This window comes from Grammomys surdaster, unplaced genomic scaffold (genome assembly GCF_004785775.1).
Source record: "Grammomys surdaster isolate TR1022 unplaced genomic scaffold, NIH_TR_1.0 191, whole genome shotgun sequence".
Taxonomy (NCBI): domain Eukaryota; kingdom Metazoa; phylum Chordata; class Mammalia; order Rodentia; family Muridae; genus Grammomys; species Grammomys surdaster.
Window position 1 is genome coordinate 14382350 of NW_021604636.1, and position 21495 is coordinate 14403844.

General features: G+C 42.6%; 1 pseudogene; it reads right to left on the bottom strand.

Moving 5' to 3' along the window:
• Window positions 1-15287: 15287 nt before the first annotated feature.
• On the bottom strand, window positions 15288-16181 carry LOC114622683 (annotated as a pseudogene).
• Between the last annotated feature and the right edge of the window lie 5314 nt (window positions 16182-21495).

Consider the following 21495-nt stretch of genomic DNA (forward strand, 5'->3'; position numbering starts at 1 on the left):
TAGTGCGCAAGGTGAAGGAGCAGTCACTCACTGGACTGAAGTGAAGCAATCCAAAGAGCAAAGCAATGGCTGTATCAACCAGCTCTTAAAGCCTCACCGGAGACACAGTGTAACAATTTCAATCATGTTTGACTGGATGAAGCAAGTCATGTGACAACCAATGGCATGGAAGAATGCAATTCCTCCTTACAAGGAATAGATTCTCACTTGAGTTTAATTACAACCCACACTAATGCACCAATGTTTCCTTTGCCGATTACTACCTAAATCTTTACTGCTGTCTGGTTGGCACACTGTAGTAATGTAGTAATGTAGCAATGTAGCAATGTAGCAATGTAGCAATGTAGTAATGTAGTAATGTAGCAATGTAGCAATGTAGCAATGTAGCAATGTAGCAATGTAGCAATGTAGCAATGTAGCAATGTAGCAATGTAGCAATGTAGTAATGTAGTAATGTAGCAATGTAGCAATGTAGTAATGTAGTAATGTAGTAATGTAGTAATGTAGTAATGTAGTAATGTAGTAATATGTAGCAATGTAGTAATGTAGCAATGTAGCAATGTAGCAATGTAGCAATGTAGTAATGTAGTAATGTAGTAATGTAGTAATGTAGTAATATGTAGTAATGTAGTAATGTCCTGGTTAGGCTTTTTCTTTTTTTCATCTGGGAAGGGGTAAGCTTAATTGAGAAACTGATACACCAGACGGGCCTGTGAGCAAGACTTTGGGACGTATGAGTCTCAGCCCACTGCGGGCTGTGCTGCCTCTGGGAGGGGTGAGGGTGGGGCGGTGGTTCTGGATGCTATAAGAAAGCAGACTGAGCAAGGCCTGAGGGCAAGCAGTAAGCTTTATTCTTTCTTTGCTTCTCTTTGCATTCCTGGCTCCAGGTTCCTGCTTTGAGTTCCAGCTGTGACTTCCCTCAGGGATGGGTTGTGACCTGAGAGTTGTAACAGGAAATAAACACTTTCTTCTCTGAGTTGCTTTTGTCATGTTTTTTTTTAAAATAATATTTTTATTAATTTGTTGAGAATTTTCACCCCTCAATTTTCTCCTAACTCTTCTAAAATAGATGCCCCCCCCCATTTCCCTACCTCCTCCTAATTTCTTGTCCTCCTTCTCATTTTAGTAATCCAGGAAGTGAAATTTGTGTTGCCATACACTCTTGGATGTGGGGCCATTCCCTCAAACACAGCTGACTTACCAGGGGCCACACCTTGGTAGGCCAACCCTTCCTCCTCAGTGTGTGTATGTACTTTGCTGTTATATTTTTTTTATTTATTTATTCTTCTCTCATGTATTACATCCGGGTCACAGTTTCCCCTCCTTCCTCTCCTTTCAGCTCCTTCTCATCATTTCCTGTCTACTCTGGATCCACTCCTCTGTATTCCTTTGCTAATCACTACCAAAGCTATTCAAAACCCAGTTATTATATGTGAATATGTTTTTGTTTTAATCCCAGGTGTGGGATCTGGGGCTGCTTCAGTTTGCGCACAGCTGTTAACTATGATTGTCTAGTGCTCTAGGAGAGGTGTGATTTTTGCCAGCTGAAAATAGTTTAATTCTGGGGACTCTGGAGAGGGTATAAATGGCAGAGCCCTGAGAGGGCCTGTGACGGCTACTGCTTCTTCTGCTGCTGTCCACATTATTGCTGGTTCATGCTGCTTCTGCTTCTGCTTTTGCTACTGCTGGGTTACTGGGTTGCTGGATTGCTGTAACATTTGCAGGATTGCTGGATATTCTGATGATGAATACTGGACTTGCCTCTAGGAACTCAATACTCCTAAAAACAGGAAGTAGTCTAAAGAGGCCCATTGTGTTTTGTAAAAAAAAAAAAAGAAAGAAAGCCAAGGATATTTTTTGTAGAAGTGCAGTATGGTGAGGTGGAAGGGGGGAAGCAACCCTTCCCCTTGAGGTACATGGAATAGAGTTTATTTAGGGCATGGGAAGGGGAGTTGAGGAGGGAGGAGAGACAGAGAGAGAGAGACAGAGAGAGAGAGAGAGAGAAAGAGAGAGAGAGAGGAAAAGAAGAAGGAGGAGGAAGAGGAGGGGGAAGAGGAGAAGGAGGAGGAGAAGGAAGAGGAGAAGGAGGAGGAGGAGGAGGAGAAGGAGAAGGAGGAGAAGAAGAAGAAGAAGAAGAAGAAGAAGAAGAAGAAGAAAAGAAGAAGAAAAGAAGAAGAAGAAAGGAAAGAGAAAAAGAGGAGAGGCCAACCATGGAACACATGGAGGGAGGGGATGGGAGAGAAGGAACAGAGAGGGTAAGAGAGTAAGAGAGTAAGGAGGGGTCAAGCAACCCCTTTTATAGTAAGCCAGGCACTACTTGGCTGTTGCCAGGTAACTGTGGGGCAGAGCATAGAAGGAATGCTAACAAGGCCCCCTTTCCGTTCTACCTTCTTTCTCTCCTACCTAGTGTTGGGGGATTGGAGGGAATTGGGGTGGAATAAGGGTTGGAAAGGTGGTAGATAGTAGAATGCAATAAAGTAGCTCCAAAAGTAAGCCTACACTTCATTTCCATTCAGAGAGGGCAGGGCTCGCAGGGATATCAATCAAATATGGCACATCAAGGTACAATAAAACTAAGTATATTCCCTTCTATTGAAGCTGGACCAGGTGACTCAGTGGGAGAAAAAAGGATCCCCAAAGCAAGAACAATAGTCAAGGACAGCACCTGTTCTCACTGTTAGGAGTCCCGTAGAAACCAAGCTACACAACTGTAACATATATGCAGAGGGCCTAGGTCAGTCCCTTGTAGGTTCCCTGGTTGCCAATTCAGTCTGTGTGAGCCCCTCTGAGCCCAGGAAGTTGATTCTATGAGTTTTCTTGTGGTATCCTTGCCCAGTCTGGCTCTTATAATCCTCCCTCCACAGGATTTCCTGAGCTCTGCCTAACGTTTGGCTGTGGGTCTCTGCGTCTACTCCTTTCAGTTGCTGGATGAAGTCTCTGATGTTATGCTCGCCTCTGTTATCTCTGTTATGCTAGACTCTCGTCTATGAATATAGCAGAATATCATTAGAAATCATGTCATTGACTTTTTTTTTTGGCTTAGTTGTGTTTGGTACTATCCTAGGTGTCTGGGATATCCAATCTCTGGTTCCTGGTCCTCAAGGCTCTGTCAGGGGTGGGCTCCTAGTCTTGTCATGGGTCTTGAGGTGGACTAATCACTGACTGGTCACTCTCACAATTTCTGTGCCACTTTTACCCCAGCATATATTGTATGCAGGACAAATTGTAGGTCAAAGATTTTGGGGGTGGGTTGATGCCCCAGTTGCTCCACTGGAAGACTTTCCTGGTTTCAGGAGATGGCCAGTTCAGGTTCAGTATCTATTTCCCACTACTAGGAGTCTTATCCAAGCTCACTGTCTTAGTTTGGGTTTCATTGCTGCAAAGAGACACCATGACCATGGCAACTCATATAAAAGAAAACATTTAATTGGGGCTGGCTTACAATTTTAGAGATTTAGTCCATTGTCATCATGGCAGGAAGCATGTCAGTGTTCAGGAAGATGTATTGCGTGAAAAGGAGCTAAGAGAAGGATGTGTTACTGAAGGTAGCTTGAACATCTGAGACCTCAAAGCCTGTCCCCAGTGACCCACTTCCTCATAAAAGGCCATGCCTACTCAAACAAGGCCACACCTCCTAATAGTTCCACTCCCCATGGGTCAAGCATTTAAACATATGGGTTTATGGGTTCATACCTATTCAAACCACCACAGTCACCCTCATAGATTCCGGGGAGTTTCCACTGCACTAGGTTTCTACCACACCCCTGGAATGTCCCCTAATTCCAGTTGTCTCTTCTAGTACTCTCTCCCTCCACTGAAGTGAAAAATTAAGCATTCTTTGGAAAGTCAGTCGTGTTGGATGACTTTTTGCTGAGGTAAATGTATAAAGGAGTGTTGTCCTGAAATGGACACAGGTGAAAGGATATTTCTGTAAGGCAGTCTCATGAAGGAACTTTTTGCTGATGCAGACACAGGTGAAAGGATGTTCTGCTAAAGCAAGCTCGTGAAAGGACACATGATGAAGGGTTCTTTCTAATGACACACATGTATTAGTCTGCCTTGCACTATGGAGTTGAGATCCATTTGTCTAGACTCCATAGAGAGAAACACAGCAAAAACCAACCAAACAAAAAACTTCTGGTGGTGTGCTTTGATTTCTTGCCACTTCCGAGGACTCTGGCTGATTGGCAGAGTGATGGCAGCTGATGTAGACGCCCCTGAAGTTTTGCTAAGTCAGACTCATGCTGATGCAAGATCCTTGGAGGACACAGAATGTTTGGAGGGAGTATAAATAGGACTCAACAGAAAGTGAAGGAGGCTTGGCAGGGCTTGCTTGTAGAGCTACCTGTGCAATGCTTCTTGGTTTCGAGTCTTTTCTGATCTTCTCCTTGTTGAGAGGGGCACAGTTGAGAACTTCTCCTGGCATCCCTTGTGACCCTGGTGACTCATGCCTATTTTGGTGAAACCTGGTAGTTCCTGCTATGTTGTGCCATGGATGCTATTCCAACTCAATCGAACTGGACTGCTGGTGTATCCATGAAGTATTTGCAAGTGGATTGAGCTGTCCCTGTTGACCTGTGACCTAAACTGCTGATTTCCTGACAGCACAGATGGGTTTTGCTCCAAAGAACCCTTTCTAAACAGGTCCATGTCCCCAGTATCTTTTCTTTCCCACTATCTCTGGTGGATGGTGAGTTAGATGGGAGGTTAAAGCATTTAAGAACCATCATTAAAAGTAGGCTTTGAAAAATTAAAGTTACACTCCACCTCTGCACCCCCCCCACACACACCTGATCCTTTCTGTTTCTGTTCTCACTTGCCCCTGGTCCACCCATGAAATCTATTCTATTTCTCTTTCCAGGGAGATTCATGTATCCCCCTTGAGTTGGTCTGTGGTCTGTAGCATGACTACTCTTTATTTTCCAGCTAATATCCACTTATAAGTGAATAAATAGCATCTTTGTCTGGGTTACCTCATTCAGTATGATTTTTTTTAAACAGCTGAGTAATACTCCATTGTGCAAATGTACCACAATTTCTTTAATGATTCAACTATGTTTATAACAGCTTTATTTGTAATAGTCAGAAACTGGAAACAACCTAGATGTACCTCAACTGTGGGACATTTTCTTTATTAATAAATCATGTTGAAGAGTTCAGTGCAGTGTGGGCTATGCTGTCTCTGGGTAGTCCTGTCTTGTATAAGAAATCAGGCTAAGAGGACCAAGTCAGTAAGCAGCATTTCTCTATAGCTTCTGCCTGTCTTCATGGGTTTGACCTTGAGTATCTTCCCTGACTTCCTTTAGTGATGGAATGTCACCTGTAAACCAAGTAAACTTTTTCCCCTCCAAGTTGCTTTTGTTTATGGTGTTTATCATAGCAATATAAATTCTAACTAGGGCAGACAATGAGTACAAGTAGGAAGATCTGGATTCTCCTAGGTATTTCTGTGTCCTGTAGGAAAGCAGGAACTAGCAAAAGTATCAGAAGACATTAGGGAGGAAAAAGATATAGCCATGGGGAAAGAAAGCATCCTTAGGAGCCTGAAGAGATGGTTTGGCAGCTAAGAGTACTGACTTCCCTTCTAGAGGACCTGGATTTAATTCCCAGCAACCACATGGCAGCTCACAACTGTCTGTAACTCAGATCTGATACCCTCACACAGACATACATGCAAGCAAGGGGCCAATGCATATAAAATAATAAATACAAAGATCATCCTTAGATGCCTGCAAAGCATGAATCCTGCTGAAATTTCAAGCTTTCTCCTCTGTCACAATTAGCCCTTTAGCAGAGCATGTGGTCGTTCACACAGTGACATTCCAAGCAGCCGGTATGGCCACATGACTAAACTCTGGCTAGGAGATACAGAGCTAAACTATAAAACCTTCTGACTTTTCCTTTAAGAGAAGGTAGATTGTCTCCGTGTCATCCTTTGTCTTTCTACCTTCTATCGCTGTTTTCATGCTGGATCTGGTGTTTAGGTGCTCTAGTTTGAGGTGAGGTAGTGGCAGCATGGGGCAGGGGTCAGAAGACAATGGCCAGGATAATATTTCTACGATGTTATGTACTGTTACAGTATTTGTATTGAGTGTATACATTTGATTATAAAATATTTAAGTTAAAATACTTTGATAAAAGTAACTATACTAATAAAAGGGATTATACTTAAGGTTTAATTTGGACTGAATATTAAGTAATCCATATAATTCAGATAAATGAAATTAAGAGTACAAGGTGAAAAGAGGGCAAATGGACATTGAGAAGCATCTCCTAATGACTTGCCATTTCTCCTCCATGCATCTGTGCCGAGCGGGTTATTCTACTGATTGTATATCAGCACAGAATGCTAGCATCCTTACTGCCATGTCAAATGGAAAAACACTCTTAATAACCCGCCAGGCCACAATTTACTGCTGTTTTGGGACAGGAGCTGAAGACGTGACTCAGTGGTTAAGAGCACTGGATGCTCTTCCAGAGGACCAGAGTTTGATACCCAGCTTCCATATGGCAGTTCACAATTGTCTATAACTAAAGTTCTAGGAGATCTGATGCTCTCTCTTCTGGACTCTGAGGGCGCCATGCATACCTATGGTACCCAGACATACTTGAGGAAAAAACTGATACACATACAATAATAAAATAAAAAGATGTAAAATAAAAAATATAAAAAAAGATATAAAAGATAAAAAATAAGCAAAGATATTCGGGAAGAAAACTGTTTCCTCTTCCTTCCCCTTCCTTATCGCCTCTCTTTTTGCTTTTCTTGAAAGGTGATTGACCAGAACCAATTTCATTTAGATAAATACTAAAACTTTCAATGCTAAATGCTCTCTGAATTAAAACTAAAATTATGATTGGTTTTTAAATAGTTTTATAATTGGTTTTAAAATTGCAATGTGGCTAGAAAGATGGGTCAGGGTTAAGAGCATTTGTTGCTCTTGCAGAGGACCTGGGTTCAGTTCCTACCACCCACATGGTAGCTCAGGATTATCTGGAACTCTGCTTCCAGGAGATCTGATGCCCACCTTCTAGCATTCTTGGGCACCAGGCATGCCCATGATGTATAGACCTGCAACACACATACACATAAAATAACCTAAAAAACAAAACAGCACATTTTAAAGATCTATTTGTAACCAAACTAAAAGCCCAAGTAAACATCGATCTCTAAAATCAAGAGAAACATTTAGACAAGGAACATTTAAATATTTATGCTACTCTTTATCTTCATTTAGGTAGAAAATGGAAGCCTGCCTTTATCTTGAGGGGAGGTGTACAGTGCGTACATCCTGAACACATATTTTCTATCATCCCCATTCAGCCATCGGAATTATCTTCTTTCCCACTGGAAAACACCTGTATTTGCAATATACTTTGCAAACAACCCATTGCTCCAATATGCATTCAGTTAGCAGCTCAATATAAATATTAAAACATTTAGGAAACAATCTAGTTTAGGCTAATGTGATGCTGTGGTTACTAACTTGCATTTCCTAAATTTTCAACGGTGGCAAAATGATGGCTGAATTTTTCAGTGCTCAGACTTTCATTTGAATAAGCAAGGATAATTTCATGTAACATCCCAAATACAATATACATTATCTGCTCCTTTAGGGAGCTGTAATTACAGAATCTCTGTCTATAATAAGTAAGTCCAAACTGCCCGGCACCGAGATGTTTCAGTGAATAGAACAGCTGATTGAAATGAGAACACTCTTGTTTTTCCTTTCCCAGCCAGATGTGTTCCCATGTCTCCACAGGGTCAGAATTTCTCCTGATAAACGAAACTGTAAGGGACATTGTGTTGTGTCTGGATCTGAGCTCAGCATCTGTGACAACTTCTAAAGCCAGAAGGTGCCATTGGAAATGATCCGTAGTTGACAGACCTTGTAACCTAGAGCTAATGCCAAATCCTACAGCAGAGAAAGCAATGCAGATTGCAAAACACCGCTTTCATAAGTTTTTACTTTGGTTCTTAATCTAAATCAACACTTAGTATAAATGTAAATAGCTTCTCCATCTAATTCTGATAATTCTAATTCTAATGCTTTTGGCGTTCATAATTTTCTCTTTGTAAGTCTTTGAAAGTAAACTTAAAATTCATCCAGTGAAACCTTCTCAGATGATGTGGAACAAAATTACAACAACATCCCAGGATGTTTTGTTTTGTTTTTGTTTTAAATTTGAGACAGGTTCTCTCTACATAGTGTTGGCTATCCTGGAACTTACTAGGTAGACCAGGCTGGCCTTGAACTCAAAAACATTTGCCTGCTTCTGCCTTCCAAGTGCTCAGATTAACAGTATGCAGTCCAGCAAAGGCGTTAAGAGCATACATTGGAGAAAGAACGGTGTCCTCAATAAATGGTGCGGGAATCGGTGGCAGAACTCAACTAACGATGAGTCAAAGGCAAAGTATATGATCAAAAATTCCAAAACTTCTGGGCAGAATCATGCGAGACCTGACTTGCCTTGGGCTGGGACCTCTGGCTACTGAAGTCAGTTGACAAGATCATCACGTATCCCAGGGCTGTGCAGATGGCAGTGGAGGTTAAAGGTAAAGTCAGGAGACATCCAGAGACCTGCTGACCACCATGCGCACAGTGCAGACAGGAAAAGATCCCCACAGATCTGCCCTCTCAGCATGACATGGCAGGGTCATAGACACAGAGTTTTGTCTGCCGTCATGCCACCAAGCACTGGCTGGAAAGATGCTCAGAGACCTGCCTGCTGTTGCATGGCTCGGGTGGGTCATAGACACACAGAGGCCCACCTGCAGCAGTATCACGTGGTGTGGGAAGAGTAGCATGTTTTTAGACCTGCCCAGTGCCATCAGTGCCATGCCACAGATAAGGCACTAGAGACCCACTTGGCAGGTAGAGAAGATTATCCAGAGGTCTACCAGCCAGCCATGTGACCCGTTTGCAGCCACAACCACTACAAAGTGCAAGTGTATGGTGGACAGATGGGAGAGAAAGAGAAGCAGAATACTTTCAACCTTGTGAAGGGAAATGGAACCGGAGACACAAAGGAAGAGAGGAATAGCTTGTTGTGTGAGTAGTGGGCCTCCTGAGACCATGGTGAAGTCCTGGTCTGAGCTGCTAATAAGAGCCATGTCTGGATCCATGGCTAAGCAGCAGCAGGGGTCAGTACTGATTGATGTCTGTGGTTCATGCTATGACTAGAAACCATGGAGACATCCCTGGTCTGGGCAGTTGCCTGGGACCATGTAGGTGTCCAAGGTCTATGCAAAACTGGCCCTGCCCCTCACTGGCTGCAGCGCTCTGGAGAGCTGGCTCTGCACCTTGCCTTGACAGATGCCTGAGGCAGTGCAGAGGAGTGAGCCATCCTCAGAGCAAGAGCAAGGGAATACTGGCCCACCACTCCTCTGTCCTGAGGAGGTGGTGTTCCTTATGTCTGAGAGAGAGCCAGCTGCAGCACTCAAGGAGAGCAGGCCCGGAACCTCACCTGGGCAGCATAGTAGAGCTGGCCCTAGTGGCAGAATGAGGGTGAGGTAGGACAGAGTGTGTGAGAGCAGGAGAACCGGCCCAGCTCCTGCAGCACTTTGGAGTGGGGCCAGAGCCTAGACTGGGCAGCACAGTAGAGCTGGCTCTGGAGACAGGGGTTCAGGTGAGCCAACAGGAGAGCAGGAGAGTGGACCTTGGCTCTTACCGATGGTAGCATTGGATGTCCTAGCTGGAGCAGTGCTGGAGAGCATGCCCTGGTGGTGGGGATAAGGGAGACCAGATGGGATAACCAGATCAGCTACCACCCAGGCCCAGGCTTTGAGTTGGCCTACCACTAAATCTCCATCATCTATGAACTGTTGGGGCATATGAAAGGGCTGGTCCTTCTAATCCAAAGCAGCAGAATCTCCATGACACAGGGCAGTAGCAGGATAACTAGGAAGAGACTTGATAAGGATCCACTATCGATGGTGTCACAAGTCGGAGACCTCAAACAATGACTCATTGTAATAGCATTCGCAAGTGAAGATGTGTGGACAGAGGGGTATACTGTGACGCTCACTGTGACACACTACACCTTCCATGGTGAGATGTTTTCTATGCTTTGCTTTGTTTACTTTTTTATTTGTGTGTGTTTTTTATTTTGGGGGGAAGAGGTTGCAAGGATGAAGGGCAGATATGAGGGGAGGAGGAGTTGAGTGAGACAGGGGTGCATGATGGGAAACTCAAAAAGAATCAATAAAAATTTAAGGAAAAAAAGGAACTCATAAGGACATTACACTGTGTCCAAAAAATTTTCCTGACACTCTCAAATACCAGTGTCAGTCGCTTAAATTGATCAACGGAACTGCAGCAAACCAAAAAGCTTTTGCACAGAGAATAAGTGGCAAGTGAGGGGAAGGCCTAGGGATAGGAGAGGCCATGAGATCTATGCACCTCACAAGGATCTGATGGCATGGATAAAGAAGGAACATAACAGAACATAACAGCAAAAGAAACAAACAAACAAAATAAATAAATAAACAACAAATATTAAGGTGGGGAAATCATCTACATACATACATACGTACATACATACATACATACATACATACATACAAGATGAAGAAATGATCTAAAAAGACGTTTCTCAAAAGGCAATATACAAAAGGACACAATTACTTGAAAGTATTCCACATCACTCATTAAAATCAGCAATGAGAGGCCACCCCACCAGAGAAGGGGAATGACTATTGTTTAAAGGACAAAAGAAATAAATGCTGATGAAGATGTGAAACATGGAGATTGTTAGTTGAAAATGGAGTATTCCTGGACAGATCACGCCATGCCAGCACAGTTCTCACAAGAGAGGTCCTTTATTGAAAGAGAGGAAGAAGCGAGGAAGAGAGAAAGAGAGCTATGGTTTGGGATTCCTGTCTTTTATCTGTCTGTGATGTGATGTAGGTAACGCAGGTGGTGACATGTACAGGTGATGCAGGTGAAGCATGCGCAGGGGTTGTGCGGCGGTTGCCATGGCAACAGACAAGGAAGTGTCCTTTTCTCCTAGGAATGACATCATCTCTGGATTCAGAGGCTGGCTGTAAACAGCTTCTGATGCTAACAGAGATGTCTCATATTCTGTCTGAATGTGACTTATCATGACCACTATGGAAACCAGTGAAAGCATCCCTCCAAAAAAGTAGAATCTATATGATGGGATGATTCTACTACCCAATAGAAAAGGAAGCCAGCATATCAGAGATAGAGGGCATCCCACTGCACTGTAGTACAACTCACAATGGTCAAAGCATGGAGTCCACTTAAATGTGAAATAACAGGTAAGAAATGTGAGAAGTGTATGTTTGGTTTCAGACCCCAGGACAAGGGACTGAGGTGCATATTTTACATACCAAAGCAGACCCAGCCTCCAGGTTCTCCCAGCATCCCTCAGTCCCTACCTGCCACACCCTGCCCCAACCCTGAATTTTCCAGCCCAGAGGCTGGACTGTCCCTTCCCCAGAGGCTCTTCCCTATATAATCCAGACATTTTGATCTCTCTCTGTCTCTTTCTTTCTCTCCCCATCCCCTCTTCTTTCTCTTCACATGGCAACTTCCTTGGTCTCCTTCTTTGGGGTCAGTGAACTCACTTGAGAGAATCTTCCCAACAAACCTGAATTTAATGGAATCTAATCTGGCTTGAAGTGGCTCATGTCACCAGTAGAGAAATAACAGTACATATGAGTATACACACACACACACACACACACTCAGCCCTAATAACTAAACTTGGTAATGGTATAACATGGACAAATCTGGAAGATTCTATACTAGTGAATTAAGTCAGGGGCACAAAAAGAAAATACTACAAGTTCTGGCTTATGTGTGGATGTGACATTATTGATATTATTGGGGTCTAGTAGAATAGTGGAAGTCAGGAGCTGGGGAGGAAGAAGGGTTGGGAAAGAGGACAGTTAATGGGCGAAATCATCTGTGTTGTTTTATATAGCACAGAAAGACCACTACTGTTTACAACAGTTAACTATGTATTTCAGAACAGCCAACAGAGGCCATTTTGAGAGTCCTCAACATGGAGATGTTCTCAGCACTGGATAATCCAGTGACCCTGACCTAGTCACTGAACTTTGCTGGCATGTATTGGGGTGTACACTGTAGACACATAGGAACACATCAACTTAAAATAGCGTCTGAGCCACAGTCTCTCTCTGTAGCCTTCTCTTGCCCAGCATCCCTCCTGCGTCTGTTTTCCATGTGTTGAGGTTACAGGCATGCACATGTATGTCCAGCTTCAAAGTAAATTCAACAGAAAGCTGCAGGGGCGGGTGAGTTGGCTCAGAGGTAAAGGCACTTGCTGCTAAGTCTGATGAACATGAGCTCCGTTCCCAAGATCCACAAGGTGGGAGAGGGAACTGCCGAATATAGGCTCTTCTCTCATCTCCACATGTGTGTTATAGCACATATGCACATGCGTGCATGTACACACACACACACACACACACACACACACACTAAATAAATGTAACAAAATCTTAAAAAGAAGAACAGCAAGGAGCCCATTCAGCATGTACATGTATATTACAATATATACCACAATACCAATTATTCATTAAACAATGAACTTCTTATATCATCTGTTGTTTCTTACTGTGCCCAACTTCCCCAAAGGATCCCACTGAATGAGTTACAGGAATAAAACATCTGCTTTTGTATTAATGCAAACATGCACACTTTCTTCTTTGGATGTATTTAGTGCACTCCCAGTGAGAGCAGAATTTGTGCATTATTCTGGGGGCTGCTCAGATGTATTAAGCCCTCCTGGCCCATGAATTTGAAAAGCATTGGGGAATTTTCTCACACTCAAGCTAATGACAAAAACCTGATGAGGTTTTCAGCTTTTCTGAAGTGGGCTGCTCTCCTATTCCAGTGAGGACTGTAGACTGAGCAGACAGGGGCTGAGGCTCACCTGTAGACCTCTCCCCTCTGCTCACCTGACTCTACTAGACACTAACTAGCCTTGTTTAAAAGTCATAAACCCCTAAACTGCCTGTGGAAGGAGCTGCTGAGGCTCCCAGCTCTCCTCAGAAGCATCTCTGAGGTGAGGAATATGCCGATCGATCTGAACTCCAGGAGATTATCCCGTACCTGCTGTGTGAAGATAGGAACGTGTCTTAGAGGTCATGTGCTCTAAGCACACATCTGGATGGGCCTGTGGGGTCTCCAGGTCTGTGATCACATGATCTGTCACCAACAAGGAAGGCTTCCAGCTAGAGCAGCAGATCCAGTCCATTCAGCAGTCGAGGGAAAGGCTCTTTAAGGGTCCAAGTCTGTGATTCATGCCCAGTTTGCTCTGGGCTCTTTTGTTGGATGTGGACCACCCTATTGATGTTGCATGTAGCCTTTTTGGTGGCTGTCATTTAAAAGATACTGTGCATCTGAGAAGAATATGATCAAAGCTGCCTTTGACATGATCAGAATCTTTTATACATGTGACTTTAGTTCTTAAGTCACAGAGATTTTAGACATGCCTATCATTTCTACCCACAAGCCTTCATTTGGCCAGATGTTTCTATCAGCCTGAAAAGTGTATTCATGTTGCTTCCAAGCAGGTGGAATGTTTCTGCACATGGAGCATATCAGCTATGGAAGCTGGATCCCTATAAAGTCACTTTTCCACAGTCCCCTAATTGTAACCGTATTGATTTCAATCCTCTCCTTTTCAATGTCTGTGCCACTAAGTCACTTTGTCATTTCTAAACGCAGCAATGTGTAGAAAGGTAGATAGCAGACACACAAGATCAAAAATGCGATCAATCCAAGCCGACTATGGGCTGACTATAAACACTAATGTAGTAACATACAATGTAGCCAAGTCAACAGTTTGGTCTACTGTGAAGAAATGAGCCAAAAACTATACAAGAACTATACAACTCAAACCAGATCCCAGTGAGGGAGAGTGAAATTCAAGACTCAAAACAGAGACACACAGCTATTCTTCCACCTTTTCCTTTTTTTTTTTTTTTTTAAAAAAATTAGTGTTTTATTTTATTTAAATTTAAACTAGTCCAGCCTACACTGGTTTATTATGGTATAGTTAAATATAAACATCTTTCTACAGATATTCACGTAGAAGTTTCTCTTGATGGAACTCCAGATATGGAGGAAATCCATAGAAGTTTCTCTTGATGGAATTCCAGATATGGAGGAAATCCAAGCACCTTCACAGGTGAAATCTTTAATCTTTTATTTTGTTGAGATGCTGTCTCACTATTTAAACATAGTCTTGAATTTATTGTATATCCGAGCTACCGTCAAACTGGTGATCCTTCGTCTCATCCTTGAGAGTAGCTACCATATCTGAATGAATCTTTAAACTTTGTATATACTTTGTATGTACCTCACCCCTCAAAACGACACACAGTGTACATGTACACCAAGACCCAAGCTTCTAAAAAAAAGACTAGTGTGGGTTGGTGTGGGTGAGGGTGGAAGAGTATGCAGGCGAGGAGAGGGTATAGTTCACTGTCTCCAAAGCCCATAGTTAACACTACAAAAGACAAGTTCAGAATTAAGACAAATGCACCATCACACAGTTGTAAATAGAGCTCAGTGCTTGAGTTGGTGCCCAGTTCAAAGTCCTAGGTTTGTTTTGCTCTCTGGCACCAAAAGAATAAGAATAAAAACAATATGCCAGGTGGTGGTTGTATGCTACCTTTAGTCCCAGCATTCAGGAGGCAAAGGTAGGCAGAACTCTGAGTTCAAGGCTGGTGTGGTCTACAGAGATAGTAGTTCCAGGACAACCAAAGCTACAGAAAAAACCTGTCTTGATAAAAAAAAAAAAAAACAAATAATAATAAAAAAAATCTAAAAATCTTTGGAAAATCTTTAAACCCGTCACTTGAGAGGAAAAGGTAGGCAGATCTCTGAGTTTGAGGCCGGCCTGGTCCACTAAGATAGTAGTTCCAGGACAACCAGAGCTACAGAGAAACCTGGTGTTGATAAACAACAAAAACAGAAGGCAAAAGCAAACAAAAACAAATAATTAAAAAAAACAATATGAAAATCTTTGGGCCGGGCGGTGGTGGCACATGCCTTTAATCCCAGCACTTGGGAGGCAGAAGCAGGCGGATTTCTGAGTTCGAGGCCAGCCTGGTCTACAGAGTGAGTTCTAGGACAGCCAGGACTATACAGAGAAACCTTGTCTCCAAAAAAAAAAAAAAAAAAAAAAAAAAACAAAACCACAAACAAACAAACAAACAAAAACAAACCAAAAAAACAAAAACACCTGGCCTTGTCCTGACTTTAAGCCCAGTTGTTGTGTAAGCTTCATATTTCTCCTGGTGGAGTCTCAGAGTAGTTCAGGAATAATTCCAAGGCTTGCGAGGTGCTTAAATGTGCATTTTCCCTAGTGGCTTCCAAATTTGCCTCCAAATCACTGGCAGAGAAGTTTTGCTGCAACTGTACATAAGGCTGCAGAAAGTCCTCCCCAAAGTTATGGAGCGGAGCAGCATTCCAAGTCTGGCTGCTCCAGGCTTGAGTACACCATGACTGGGTGATCCAGGCCTGATTGCTCCAAGTTGGGTTGGTTCAGGTCTGGCTGCTCCAAGTTGGGTTGGTCCAGGTCTGGCTGCCCCACACTGGAAGGCTTCCAGATGGGTTCACCAGATAGCCCTGGGGATAGCTGCAATGGATGCTGGGATATGCCACTGGTGCTGAGCCCATCTGAGTCAGACCGTTGCTAGTCTTCAACCATTGGTTATTCTGCTAACGCTTGCACTTCATCCTTTGGTTTTGGAACCAGGTCTTAACCTGCTTATAGCTAAGGTTGAGAATGGTAGAGAGTTCTTGCATCTGCTGGAGGCTGAGGTATCTCTGTCTCTGAAACCTGTCCTTGAGTACACACAACTGGGCCTGAGAAAACACAGTCCGCATCTTCTGCTTCCTGGGGAGGACCTTGTTCTCCTTCTCAGGGCCCTCGTCAGCCTCAGGACTAGACAGCTTTAGTTCAGGATTGATCGAAGAATCAGGGCTCTCTTGAAGAGGTAGATCCACAGAGGAAGGGAGAGGAGAGGCAGTCTCTTCGCGGAGCTTCTCAGTAGCAGACATTTGTAAGCAAGAACAGTTTTCCTCAGGATGAAGAATCGCAGACGCTGCCTCCAAGGAGTCCCCAGAACTCGATGCTTCCTCGAAACTGTCGAGACCAGAAAGACTTACTCTCATGTTAGTGTGATGTTGAGGGGAGGAAGGGACTTTTAAAAAAGTTTTAGGAACAACAAAAAAGTTAAGACGTTAAAACTCAGTGTCAAGAGGGAGAAAGATCTTAGAAATAAGAGTTAAATCAACAAGCCAGAATGAAGCGAGCCTGTCTTCCCGCAAAAGAGCAAGACGCCAAATCAGCCTCTCTCCACCTTTTCCTCTGAGTGTTTTTCAGGGCAACAGGGATGAGGGAGCTCCAAGCTGTCACTTTCAGCCTGTAGAGTTTCCTTTATCTTGTAGGGACTTTAACTCAGGGAAAACCAGACCATTGGCTTCAGTACACAAATACTCTTCAGGTAAGCCAATATGAAACCAGGTTGGAACTACTTGAGGACTTCAGATTTGAAGCAGGGATTAAGACAAGAAAGCAAGACAAGCTCTCTTCCTGAGAGCATGGGTGTGACTTTCTCTCAGATCTTTCCTATTCATTTAAAAGAGACACAAATAGGAATTTGGTGGGTTTTAAAAAACTCACTTTTTTTTTTACAATGTTGCTAAGAAACACAAATGAACCACAGCATGGTTCATAACAGGCATCCAAGAGTATTATGGTTGGTAAGGTAAAACTCAAGCTCACAGGAGTGCAGAAGGTAAGGTATCTTTACTCTAAACAAAGTTAATGTCTTGCAACTGGAAAGACTGCTGCTCTTGTGAGGGCTTGAGTTTGGTTGCCAGCACCTACGTCAGACGGCTTATACCTGCCTGCAACTCCCAATCTAGGCTGCCTTTTGGCCTCCACAGACACCTGTCCCCTGTGCACATCACACATAACAACACACTTACCCTCCCCTCTACAAACAAAAAAACGTTAATGGTCTTTTTTGAGAGTCCCAGAAAAAACACTGTGAAAGATACTGAGGTCTTACCCAAGGCAGTCTACACCCAGATCCTCAGCTTTGTTCATTAGTATTTTAATGAAGTATGTATATACGAAAGGAATATTACCTCTGTGTTGGTAACCTTCATGGTCTGTTTTTTTTTTAAGATTTATTTTACATGAGTGCTCTATCTGCTTGTACACCTGTGTGCCAGAAGGCGGCATCTAATCCCGTTACAGATGGTTGTGAGTCACCATGTGGTTCCTGGGAACTGAAGTCAGGATGTCTGGAAGAGCAGCCAGTGCTCTTAAACACTGAGCCATCTTTCTAGCCCACAGTCTTTTTTAAAGAGCATGTATATAATGCATTTTAATCATGGCCCCTCTTCCTGCTGATCAAACTCTTCCCAGACCTACCCTAACATGTCTAACATGCCTTCCTCCCAACTTCACATCGTCATTCATTTTTTTTTTTTTTTACCATAGTGAGTCCAATTAGTGTTGTACACATAAACACCAGTATGGAGCCATCCACTGAACCACAGGCAACTTACCAGTGGCCACTTGCCAAAAACATGACCCTCCTCTCATAGGAATTGTCAACTGCCAATGTCTCCTTAGGTGGGGGTGGGACCTCATGAGCTCCTCCCCTAGCCACACTAGAATTTTGACTGGACTGCTCTTGTGCACTCTTGTGCAGGTAAACACAGCCCTAGTGTATTCATGAGGGCAAGGGCCATGTCATGTTGAAAAGATAGAAGTTCACGGAACTCTTCCCCATCATCTGCATTTATATTCCCCCACCTGCTTTTGTGGTGTTCCCTGAGCCTTGAGGGGACATAGTCATAGATGTCATATTTGGGGTTGAGCACCCAGAGTGACTTAATCTTAGCACATTGACCAATTATGAGTCTCTGCATTAACCACTGACCACTGGGGGGTGGAGGAGGGGAAGGTTTCTCTGGCCATCAGGGAACTAAATTAAAACAAGAGTGAGCTGATACTACTCATTTGCTAGAATGGCTCAAATCTAAAGTACTGGCAGCACCAAACCATAGTGAGGATGTGGAGAGACAGGAATTCTCCTTCCCTGCTGGTGTGAGTGCAAAAGGATTTCACCACAGTGGAAATGATTTCAACAGTTTCTTATAAACTAAATATGCCCATACCTTATGACCCAGAAATTATATAAGGTGATATCTATTAAAATGGACAGGAAACTGTGTTATAGCGAAACCTACAGTTTTAGCCATGGCCATCAATAACTGTAGGCAAGTTTTGGTAACCGAATAAAGTACAGTAGATGCAGACAATGGAAAATTACTCAGCAATAAAAGAAAAATGACCTGTTAAGCCATGAGAAGACATAGAAGAACTTTTAGTGTATATTGCCAAGTGAAGGAAGCCACTCTAAAAACCACTGTCCAGTATTATTTTAGCTATTTTGCTTTCTGGAATAGATGAAATGATAGAGTTAATAAAAATATGAGTAGTTAACTAACTGAAGTGCTAAGAATAAGTGACTCTTGAGAGTTCATCCCCAAGGGGTAGATTTTACAACAAACTCTTCCACACCCAAAGGTCCAGGGAATATTAAAGAAGACAGAGGAAAAAGAAATTCTGTCTTCTGGGCCTGAAGACCAAGGCTGCTGCACTCATTAACTCCCAGACACTGTGGTTATTCGCACTAGCCAGCCAACACTCTACTGAAGAATTTTCCAAGAATTTTATCCATGACTTGGATTAAGAAGACCTTATAAGGTAGTATAAAAAGCAAAGGAAAATTATGGGGCCAGGTGAAGGAGCCTTTCACCCTAGGGTCAGTCTACTTGAAGCCGTTACCAGCCAGGAATTCTTGGAATAGGGCCCTGCTAGGCATGATGAAGCCACTAGTCAGTATGATGGCTGTAGAGGTAGCAGGGTGCAGTCTGATGGATTTGCTGCCTATTTTTTGGGAGGAACTGTAAGCCTGTTTCAAGCCCATGGGTAGGGAGGTCACACACCCTAGGAAGAGCTTACTATTATTTTGCTAGATGACTATGCAGTCAAATGTCTTTTAAATGTTTATTTTAATATCTGTAGATTTGTGCTGCCAATCAAATGGAGGCAGTTCCACAAATGAGGTTCCTTTGTGTCAAGTTGATAGCTTAAACCAAGTATGACATAGCCTCATAATGTAATCCAGGCTATCCTGGAATTCACTCTGCAGCCTAGGATAGCTTTGAACTCATAGTTGGAAGGCTCAGCCTTCCAACATACAGGCACAAGTTACACCATCTGGCTTAAAAATTCTTTATTTGAAGAAAACTATAGCAACATACCATTGGCTAGATTTCCATACCATTCTTAGATTTCCCATTGGCTAGTTCTTCCTTTATTAGAGATGACTTCAGGAGGGATCCTGAGGCAGAATAAGGTGTTCTTAACTTGACATGTAGCCTGCACCATTTGAGAAGTTTCATAAGAGTCACAAAACTAGGTCTAGTGAACATGATGGGGTTAAATAACTCATCCCCTTTATACTTCCTTTAGGGATGCTTTGGCCATGAGCTAGATTGTTGAACAACTCTGCTACTGATGCAGACATGACAGTCTAACCTGCTACTCAAGCTAGATCATGTCCAAGGTCCCAGGTAGGTGTTATTAATGATGTAGTCAGAACAGTGGGTGAAAATCAAAACAAATTCCATTCTAGGTTTGGGTTCCAAAGTGCCAGTATGGTATCCAACAAAAATACGTCCAAGTGTGCTGTACATATGTCTTCAAATGCACTGTTTGTCTAGAAAGTTAGGATCATATTAAAATCAATAGATAATACTGAAAAGGAAACAAGGAAGAGACCAACCAAGGAATTCATCTTTGATATCTAGATCAAGAATTATGGTGCATAACTACATACTTCATATTAAATAGAACCCTATCTGTGCTTCTTTCTACAAGGACTTTTTTTTTTTTTTGCAAAGGTGCACTAGGTTACATCTTAAACTGTAACCTTGGCTGCATCTGTGCCTGGTGAGATATTCAAGATCTCAAGATACCTTTGCAGAAAAACATTGTTTATTCTGGTAAAACTGGGGTGATGGAGAACTTGTGTTGGCTTCTGGTATAACTGTGTTGTGATTGCCAGGGGATGACAGAACCAAAGGCCCTCAGTCTTCTTCTCTCAGGCTTCTGCCAGTTTCTCATGGAAACATTAGGACCTGTCTTATGGAGAACTGGACCTATAAAGAGACCATGAGAGTTCTTTTCTTTAAGGAAAAAAGTGAATAAAGACCATATTAATAAGACAGAGAGAATCGACTCTGAGATCTTTTCAAACTGACTTAGTGACTGCTGTGGGAATGCCAAAGGGAGGAAATGGAGGGAGAGAGGAAGTGGGGAAGAAGGGGAGAGGAAGAAAGGAGAAGTAGATTGTGTCACACCTGTAGTTTTAGAAAGTATTTCTGTTTTTCAGGTGAAGAGCATAGAAACAAAAGTAACATACCAATTTGGTCAGACAAAACTCAACTGGGTAGAAGTCAATCTACAGAGAAGCCCAATCAAGTCACTCTTTGTCCATTTTAGGACAACTGATCCATAGTCATTTTGTTTAATATCCACTCTTCAAATGACTCTTAATTAACTACAGAGGTGGATTTGACACGTTAAGCTATGATGTTCATTAAAAGCAACAGAGCTATCCTAAAGCTCAGAGCCATATACTGAGTAGTCCATGTTTGCTGAATTTCTCATACCTGTATGGTCACACATCTTAATTATGAGAGAAAATATATTTGAAGAAGGACCTATGTATTTGGTTGTATTACAGTTATTTCATAATGCTACTTATTGATAATGTGTATTGTACATGCTTTCATAGTGATATCTTTGCTGGAACATATGCCCTAATTGTGACTCTCTGGGAGATAGGGCAGATCTGGTGTATGCAATAGATTAAAATTGCTTAGAGTAAGACAATGATTCTGATTGGTTGGCAGAAAACACACAGCAATGTAGTGGTAATGTCTCCAGGTTCCTATAAAAGGGGTAATGTTATACCAGCCTACTCCATGAGACTGTTGGGAGAGATAAATTGCTAAGCGCAAGTATAATGACAACAATATGTGCAAATCTATCCCCAGAGGCATAGGAATTTAAATGCATCTACAAATCAGGTAAATAACTGGGTACCCAGCTATGTAACTAAAGAACACAAATGTCCACTTAAATTTAGAGATAATGTGAACAACATGTGTGGCTGAGAAACATAGCTATCAGGTAGGTGGAATTTGCTTTCCTGTGTTTGAAAAGGTTAGCAGAAAATGTTAACTATGTAATTGAATATATTGTAGCAGAAACGAGGGATATAATGTCATTATGATCAGTCAAAAAGTATCTACATCAGGAACAGGTGAAGGCTGCCACACATGGCCTTTCAATCCGCCCAGAAAGTCTTACAATAGTTAATTTTCAAGAGGGGGA